This window comes from Mus caroli, chromosome 8, assembly GCF_900094665.2.
Source record: "Mus caroli chromosome 8, CAROLI_EIJ_v1.1, whole genome shotgun sequence".
NCBI lineage: Eukaryota > Metazoa > Chordata > Mammalia > Rodentia > Muridae > Mus > Mus caroli.
In genome coordinates this window covers 105,094,787-105,104,623 of record NC_034577.1, presented here as the reverse complement: position 1 = coordinate 105,104,623, position 9,837 = coordinate 105,094,787, and positions in this window count along the sequence as shown.

The following is a 9,837-nucleotide window of genomic DNA, read 5'->3' as shown; positions in this document are numbered from 1 at the left end:
CCTCTCCCTCTCCCTCTCCCTCTCCCTCTCCCTGTCTATCCTAGGAATAACTTTTTTAGATTGGATTTTTCTGAACGTCCTACAATCAACATTATGGAAGAGATAGGTTTTGTTGTTAAGGACTGTTCTGGACCCTATAGTATGCTTATCAGCATCTTTAGCCTCTACCGAATAGATGACAGTAGCATCCATCTCTAAAGTATAATAACCAAGATGTCCTTAGACAGTCCCACATGTGCCCATAATCCCTGGATCACCCTTGACTGAGGCCCACTACTTTAGCCTCTTGTTTTCTTGCTGTTTTAGTTTAGCCGAGATGTCATTAAGAACCCCTATTTGTCGGAATTGCAGGCAAGCTGAGCTTTTATAGATTTAGAATCCATGAATGAATTCTCATTCTCTGGCATTTGCCAATGTGAGAAGGCAATGCAGCTCAGAATTAGAAAGCGCATCTGTGCTATCTCCTGAGAGCTCCCAGTAAACATCCTGTGGACTGTCCATCCTTGATGGGCTAAGCTGTGGCTAATTCATTGTGGTTTTTCATCACAGTGACCGACTTGGATACATGTATGGTGCAAGTGGGAAGTAATGCCCCGTGCCTTTACAAATTTTGATTGTAAAAACCATAATTGTTCTCCTGACTTTTCAGAAATGATATTTCCTTGGATAATGGACATATCTCTGATATGTCTGGCTCATAGTCTGTTGCACGGGTGGTTAATAGACTGCACACAAAAGCTACACGAACTCTAAGGCATTTCCCTGGTGTTCTCTTGTCTAGAAATAAGAGTTAGGACATCAAAGTCCAAAGCATAATGACAAAGCACTCCTCAAGAGGTGTCCGCACTTCTCATGAGACCACAGAGAAACTTTACATGCCAAAATGAATCTTATGCTTATCCTGCTGTGGCTCAGAAATAAACATGGTAACGTGCATGTCTAAAACTTGATAAAGATAGAGTTCATAGGGCAATGTTGAAACTTAGGAGAAAACTGGTAAAACCAGGCTTGGCCAGGCACTCCTATAATCCCACTGCTCAGAGGTTGAGGCAGGAGGATTGTGACTTTGAAGTTAGCCTGGATGCTTTAGGACATTTCAAGCCAGATAAGCTATACAGTAGGACCCTTCCTCCGAATGAAAGAAGAAGTAAAAACCTGAATCTGGAGTGAGTAAATTAGGCTAGGGGAGTCTATGCCAGGCCTCAGTATTAGAAAAATGAATCTGGCATGTCACTTGAGAGCCCCCAGGAAGCCCTCTATGGGTTTCTAGTATGTCCTTGGTAGGTAAAGTCATTGCCAATCCATGTGGTTAATTTCCCTCATAACAACCAGCTTGGGTATAGGTATAGTGTATGCACTCGAGCATGACAGAGACATTCAGGTGTCTCCCCTATAGTTCTGTCTACCTTCTCTTGAAACAGGGTATCTCACTGCATCACTTCAACTAGGCTATTCTGTCTTTACCTCCAATGCTGAACTCCAATTATAGATTGAGGATTTGAACTCAGGTCCTCATGCTTGCAAAGCAAGGGCTCTTACCTGTGTAGCTCTTGCCTCAGTTCAATGGCCAGCATTAAAAAAACAAAAATCAAAACCAAACCAAACCAAAACAAGACAAGACTATATGAAAGCGATCAGCATTACTCTTCAGGTTGCAGAAAGGCAAAAGGAATCAAACTTGGGATGATAAACAATTGCGACTTAGCACCGAGTCTCTCACCCCAGGTGTCATCTGTTGTGTCCTCTTAAAATAATTGAAGGTAAATTAGCTCAATTTTTCCATTTACCAATTCATTTAATTCTTCCTATTTTGAATTTGAGGGTAGCAAACCCTCAAAAATCAGTTGGTAGAGAGCTGGGATGCCTACAGATAAAACCATGAAAAAGTTACTGAATATACTTTTTTTTCCAAATAATTTTTAGCAGATTGAAGTAAATGGGTCAAAGCTAACTGTGTAAAGATTTGCCACCTAACTTGGAAGGAGCGTAGGAAGTTGGCTCCAAAGAACCCCTGTCATTTTCATGCTCATGTGCCTTTAAGAGACCTAGTCAGGCAAACTCAAAGCAACAAGGATGCTAATTAACTCTGATTAGAGAATTTACTTCCAGGACTTTGTAGAGGTTTAGATAATTATAATGTTGTAGAGAACAAATTACTTATTATCTCTTTGAGCCATTCTCACTTGTCCAAGGGCCCTTTGATCATGGGGACAGACACACATAGGCGATTGGGTATTAGTTTTACATATGAAAGTCTTGAGTTCCTTTAATCCTTACTGGACAGCAAGATTTATCAGTGGAAAACAGATCTGAACTCTCCTGACCTCACCTCAACACAGAGATCCTTAATTCGGGTATAACGACAGGCTGGAAAGAACAAATGCTTTTAACTAACATCAACAAGCTCTGGCAGTCTTTGTAATTAATCAGGGCAGAAAATTCGCAGACAAGAGAGTAACATAGGCTGTTGCAAGTCATATTTCTGTGGACTCAGCAATAGCATACACGTTTTCTTCACTCCACTTGGCCTTTGAAAAGGACCGTCATTTGAAAATGACAACTGCGATTGTTGGAAATCACTGGAAACTTGCTCAGCCTTTGGAGGCCCAATGCTTATTGTCACAAGCCAGAAATAGTAATGTGCTTGGGTTTCTGTTAGCTGTCCTGAATCATTCCACTCCTAGAAACCACAGAGTCTGGCCATCCCACGCTGGCAGAGCCTGTCTCCATTAAATCTATGTATTATTTTATAACAAGGGAATATAAAAACATGGATATACGTTGAAAGTGTGAGCCTGAGAGCTGAACTGTAAGGGTGAACAATTTTATGAAAGCAGCCTGGAGGATGTGACCTCATAGTGCCCGCGTGTGAGACAAAATCCCCCATTGTAGCAGGAGTCCATCAGGGTCTTATTGGTAGAAGAGTCTGGGTACTTTCATAATTTTGTCAAGAATGGGTAAATGCATTAAAAGCAGCATCTTAAAATTGAAAAGTGGCTGGCACGCTAAAATGATTGGAAACAGGTAAGAATAAATCTCATATTTGTAATAGGGAATTTGTTTTTAAATACCTTGTGTTACACGAAACAGGAAAGCTGACGAGGATCGCGGCGAGACAAGAGCTGAGAGGGGTTCAAATACTGAACTGGGGTAAGTTATTCAATCACTCTGAGCCCCTGGCTCTTTCTTCCTTTGTAAAACACCATTTATGGACCCCAAAGCCTGCTCTGCAGGTTTATTTAGGGATTATATGAAATCATTCTCATAAAGAGTCAGACTACGGCAGGTACTTAATACATGCTGCAGGCTGTGAAGTTATTTTACAACTGGAGGAAGCACACAGATGTGAGGCAAGGAAAGAGGAGGTGAGTTGGAAATTCTCAGAGGTGGCTGTCATGAAGGGAAATATCTCTAAAATGTTTCTATAGAAAGTAGTGATATTTAGGATAATTAAGACATGTGGAAGTATGGTTGGGTATAGCTGGACCAGCTAGAGGCTTCATAGGACAAGGGAAAACTTTGGGAGACAGGGCTGTTTTGGGTAGCCACTTGTTTTCCATTACAAAAGAAGGCATTTCAATACCTAAATGTGGACATCATTACTTATGCCTATCAATCATGTCTATAGAGAAAGTGATAGTGAAAGTACTGCTGCTCAGTTGCTGTAAGATCATGTGATGTGTTAGGCTAGCAGAGTTCCATGCCTTGGGTTCTCACAAAGCCAGAGCCTCATGTAGAACATATAGAAAGAGCAACAGCGTCTGCTCCCGTGGGGCCAATTGGATTTCTGTATTTGGGAGAACTGCATACAGATGAAGAAATACAGCCCAGGAAAAGTCTGACTTGATGTGATAATGAATCAGGTCACAACAGAATCAGGTCTAATTTAGCAGCAGCATCACCTATAGGGATTGCAGTTCACCACGTACAAAGCAGCGCAAGAATCAGGTGAGGATGCTGACAGTCGGTCATCCGGGTGCTTGCACATAATGATGAAGGGGAACTAGGTATATATAATGAAGAGTGGTGATGGGGAGATCAAGATATATTGACTGCAATGATGAGGGGCAGGTAAATGGACCACCGTGATGAGGAGCATCTAAGAACATGGACCACAGTGACAAAGGTTAAGAGTCTAATATAAGAGTGTAAGGGAAAGTTAGAATAAAGCAAAGCGCCCCACCATGACTAAAGAGATGCTTAATGGCATGTATGAGCTCGTCTAATTCTGCTGTTTACTGTGGATGTATTATGCTGCATGATAGGATTCATCTAAAATACGGGGATATTGAGTGAGGAACTCAAGAGTTGTATTATAGAGAACACAGACTACATAATCCCTTATCCAAGCTCTCAAAGAATTGCAGAACTTGGCGCATTTTGTGGGCTTTTTGCTTGTTTGTTTGTTTGCTTCTGGTTAGTGATGAAATAACTTGAAACTGATTAGAAAGATCTATGCCATTATTTTGCAAATCTGGAAAAAAAAAATCCCAAATCCTGCTTCCAAATATTTTGGATAAGAGAAATTTAACTTACGCTACCATTCTCATTGTTTGTCTCCTCCCCTCATCTGTGCCCTTCCTACCTCTTTCTTTCTTCTCCTTTCTCTCATCTGCTACCTCACTCATACTACTTTATACTTGATAATTCTGTGCTGGTCTCTCCTTTCCAGTTTACCAGTGCTAACATGTAAATGGCCATTGTATGTCAACGTGTCTAGTCTCTGGGGTCTCTTAATGAGGGACTCTTGAGATGGTCTGTCCTTTGACTTTGTGAAGGATGGGTCTCCAGGGACAGAATTTTTCTATACAGTAGACTTTGAAAGAAAGCTGTTATTAATTAGCCCCAAGTATTCTTGGCTGGGGGAAATGTTATAACCATTTATTTAGTAGAAAAACAAACATAAATCTCCAGATAGGCACTCAGTATTAATCAGACAAGTGGAATTTGAAGCCTTCTTCCCCATGTTTAGTCTTTGTTGCTGCAGGAGGCTGGGCAGCAATTGTGGAAAGAGTATCACCTTTTGAGGGAAGCAGACACCAGTTTGAATAATAATACCACTTGCGAGCTATGTGACAGGGAACTGTTAACCTTAAATTCTTGGGACAATTTGATGTTTGGAAATGAAGCAATCAAGAGAGATATGACCTAGCCTCAAAGGAGTTCTCATTCTGGAATAAATGGAGACATTTCAACCCCCCTGGTAAGGTCAAAATTCTATTTGGGGCTCCCACTAGCCAGAAAATATGTGGCTATTTGAATGGATTGACACCAAGAACCTGTTCTCCTTTTTTGTTGTTGTTGTTCCTACCTTATTCTTTAGCAACTAGAGGAATCCAAGGGAGAATCCTTGGCTAACTGCTTGGCCAGTTGGTCAATGGTTGGTGCTCTAGACATGCTTCAGAAATATGTTCTAGACACAGTCCTGTTGCTATGATAAAATACAAGAACCAAAAGCCACTTGGAGGAGAAAGGAGTCTGTTTTAGCTCATAATTGCAGGTTCATTAGCATGGAGAATTCAAGGCAACAACATAGTCAAGGAAGTTAATGGATTAATGTTGACTCACCTGACGGAGTGTGTTCTATCTGATTCTTTACTCAGATACAGCTCAAGAACCCCTGTGGAAGGAAGCCCATTTACAATGTCCTGAGTGTTCCTATATCAATTAGCTTAATTAAGACACTTTCCCAAAGACATGCCATAGACTAACAAAATGTAGACATTTCCTCATGGGACTCTCTCCTCAACTAATTCAGCTCAGACAGATAGAACTAAAAATTTTAAAATTCTTCCTTGTTTGGGTCAAAAGATACCATTCATTTATGTTTTCAATTCATGGTCACCTAGATATCTTTAATATTCATAGATTCATAGTTTTGTGGTTCAGGCCTGTCACCCCTGCTATACACAAAGGCTGAGGCAAGATCACAAAGTCAAGGCCTACCTGGACTACTGTCTTTGGGTTTTATTGCTGTAAAGAGGCACCATGATCACAGTAACTCTTATAAGAGAAAACATGGTTTAGAGTGATTTTCTAACATAGAGGAGGCCCTAGGTTTCATCTCTAGCACCATAAAATCAATAACTGATTAGTGGAAAAGGGTGGCTTCAGATTTTTATCTTCCTTTTTTATTGAAGAATACCTTTTTTCCTAAAACATGTGATATTTAGTACCATTCTTTTCCTTGCGGGTAGAGTTGAACATTTATAGATCTGAGTCATGTGGTGTTAGACTCAGTTCATCTTAGCCCTTAGATGCAAAAGCCTCTTTGCAAAGGGCGCACAGAAGAGCCTCATGGTAGCCACCTGGATCATGGAACACTGCATGGAGTTTAGACCTAGATAGACCTGGGCCAATGGCTCTGGTATGATGTCATATATTTGGATATCATTCTCAGACTCTTTATGATCAAGTCTCTACACCATTCAGAATGACTTTCTATGAGAAATGAAATAGCGTGTTAATGTGTTAACCACACACAAATGATGACTCATTCCCCTCCCCCTTCCCTTCTATATTAGCTGGGGTTCCCCCAAGAAGAACAGAACAGAATAGAATGGTTGGCTAGTTCAACAATAGTAGTCTTTCCACTGGAGATTTCAAAGAACCTGGTAGTTGTGCACTTGAGAAGCTAGATGTCTCTGCAGCCTCAGACTGGCACTGAGGGCAGGGAGAATTTCAAGAATTTCTGGTCTTCAATTTACATTTGAAACCCAAAAGAAGCTGGGTTCTCCTATTAGTGAAAGAATGCTACAGTAGTAGAGTCAGCAATGGCATAAATGAACTCACCAATGAGAATGAGTGCCAGTCGGCAAATGCAAATGTTCCTTCTTGAACCTCCTTTTGCCTGGTTGCCACTGAAGGCATTGTTCATGCTTTGGGAGAGTCTTCCCAGTATAGATAACCTCCTCAAGAAAATCCCTTTACAGGTGTGCCTAGTAGCCTACCTCCAGTTATGGTCAAGTTGATAGCCAATGTTAAACATGATAACCTGTGATGAAAAACCATGACCAAAGCAACTTGGAGGGGGGGGAGGGCTTATTCCATATCATTGTTCATCTTCAAAGCAAGTCAGGACAGGCATTCAAATAGGATAGGAACCTAGAGGCAGGAGCTGATGCCTCTAGGTTCCTATCATGGAGGGGTGCTACTTAGTCACTTGCTCCCTGTGGCTTACTCAGCCTGATTTCTTATAGAACTCAGGACCACCAGCCCAAGACTGTCCCCACACACATTGGGCTGAGCCCTTCCACACCAATCACCAATTAAGAAAATGCCCTATAGACTTGCCTATAGCCAGATCTTATAGAGAGAGACATTTTCTCATTTGAGGCCCCCTCCACTGAAGACATAGCTTGTGTTAAATTGACAAAACTAGCACAATGACCTCCTTATGCAGTTCTGTCCCCAACTCATTAACAGGGAAGGAAGAGTCAGCAAAAGTTTGCAGAGACCTGCTCCTGCATTCTGTCTTGGAGATGTTTTATTGATCCTTGCAGTTTTCTTACCTTTTGCTTCTTGGTGGACAATAGACTGAGAAAAGTAGATACAGTAATGGACCAGGGCAAGACACAATCTGAAGAATTTACCGCCAGTGGTCAACACCCTCAAAATCCTGCACCTTATGCTCCTCACCACTTCATAATGTTGCTATAAGATTTTGAATCCATCAGAGGATTAATCCATTAATTAGGTCTAAGTCTTCCTGGTATACAACTATTGAAGTGGCTGAAATGGACACAGCCTGAGATTTGCTTCTCAGGTCTTTCAATGTCTAATCAAGCTGACAAAGAAATTAACCCGAGATGAATCCCAGAGAAGGACTAAAGTTAGAGAGGTAGCCTCATGGAAATAATACCAGTTGTCTACTTTTCTTTGTGGGTTTAGGTACAATGTGTCAGCCAAAGCCTTTGGCCTCAGAACTTGATGAGGAAAACTAATGCTGAACAACATAAGTTCCTCAACTATCACCTTATAATGTGTGCTGAACAATAGAAGTTCTTCAAGTATCACCACACAATGTGTGCATATGTCTTAATTTCTGATTCAGTTAAAACTCAACATAAAACTACTATTTTGAACAGTCTACTCAACTCTCGGTATGGCTGTGGATCAAGAGGTGCAGGATAAATAGTCCTCAAAGGGAAATACAGAATAACTTGAGATGTTTATCTTGGCCTACCTAGGGAGGGCTGAGAATTGCTGTGGAGATCAGCACTCCTTGCTTTAGAATCTGAGCTTGTATAGTTTTGCACTGCTGAAACCCAATATTCACAAAATAGAATCTAATAGACTCAAAGGACTCGTGACTCTGCAGTCATCTCAGCACCCGATCCCTGACTGTCAGGGCTATGTCAGTCCAAGCCTCTGGCTCTCAGGATAGCATCCAAGCTGTGTTTTCATCCCTTAGCCTGCCCTCTGTCTCTCCTCATCCCTATGGTTTCTCATGGCAGTGTGTCAAATGATTTGCTATTTATGTGGTGACTTTAATACCTTACTCTTGTATCAGGGGATGACGACACAGACCTTCGATCATAGACATGAAGTGGCTGGGACAGGATGACAGGATAGCAAGTTACGGGCCAGTGTGGGCTACAAAAGGAGAACCTGTTTCAGAACAAAACAAAAACAAAACAAAGAAAAACAAACTACCAAAAAAACCAAAATAAATAAACAACAGCTGGATTTACAGAGGGCAAGGGAAATAAATGGCATAGTGGGAAAAGGCCCAAAGGATGCGATCATAAGGCATGAGACACATAAAGTCACCTCCTTGGCTCTCTAGACCCTTCCTGCTTTTCACACCATCTCTCACATCTTCTCTTTGTGTTCTCAGCTCTGCCCACTAGAAACTTCCCAGTAGATTCTTTCTCAGTGATAGGGATTCTGCACCTGTGTTAACTTTGTCTGCCTGCTTCTTCCAGATTATCCTCAGCTTACTCCAATTTGTCCTTAATGATTTTCTCAATACAGTTTTGGTTTAAAAGCTTTCTGGAGCCTTCCATATGGGATGAATATTTCTCCTCCAGGCTCTGTTAACAGGCTATTTCTACCACTGTGTAAAATTGATTCAGCACACTTGAGGGAAATTGCTTATTTTTCTTTGTAAATTCCATGAATGGGACTCTGTCCTCAGAACAGAGACCTGGGAATTTCTCATTGGATAAGACACTAGAAAGTATCATGTTATGTATGTAGCTCCAGAGTTTAGACTTCATAGCTGCATGAACTTAGGTACGTTACTCAATGTCTCTAAATCTGCCTTTTGCTTTGGAAATAGTGTTGGTGACGATTCATCAATGAGAGTACTGTGCCGAATAAGAAGAGATCAATGACATCAGAAACAGCCACTTTTGACAAATATTGAAGACCTGTTCACATGAAGTTAGCAGCAACCACTTAGAGGTAGTCTATCTTATGGTCCACAGGGAGACAAAATAAGATCCCTAAAGGTGAGTACTACAGAAGCCAAGCGATAGCCATGTGGAAAATGAGTTTCCATCTACTGTAATTTGTATCTCTCAGTCACCTTGTACAATACCAATTACTACCCATATTCTATACATGGGAAGTTCTGCAGTAGTGTGTGCAGATCCCAGAGCTACCAACATGGCAGACTAAGAATTTGAATCTGTTTGATGAGTTTACTGTTTTATAGTCAAATCATTGTACATCCTCCTAAGAGTTTTTCCCTTTGCTAGTAACACACACACACACACATACACACAATTTCTATCTATATATATCTACATCTAATCTATATCTACATCTTCATCTAATCTATATCTAATTATCTATATCTATATAGATATCCTACAAAAGATGACAGAATAG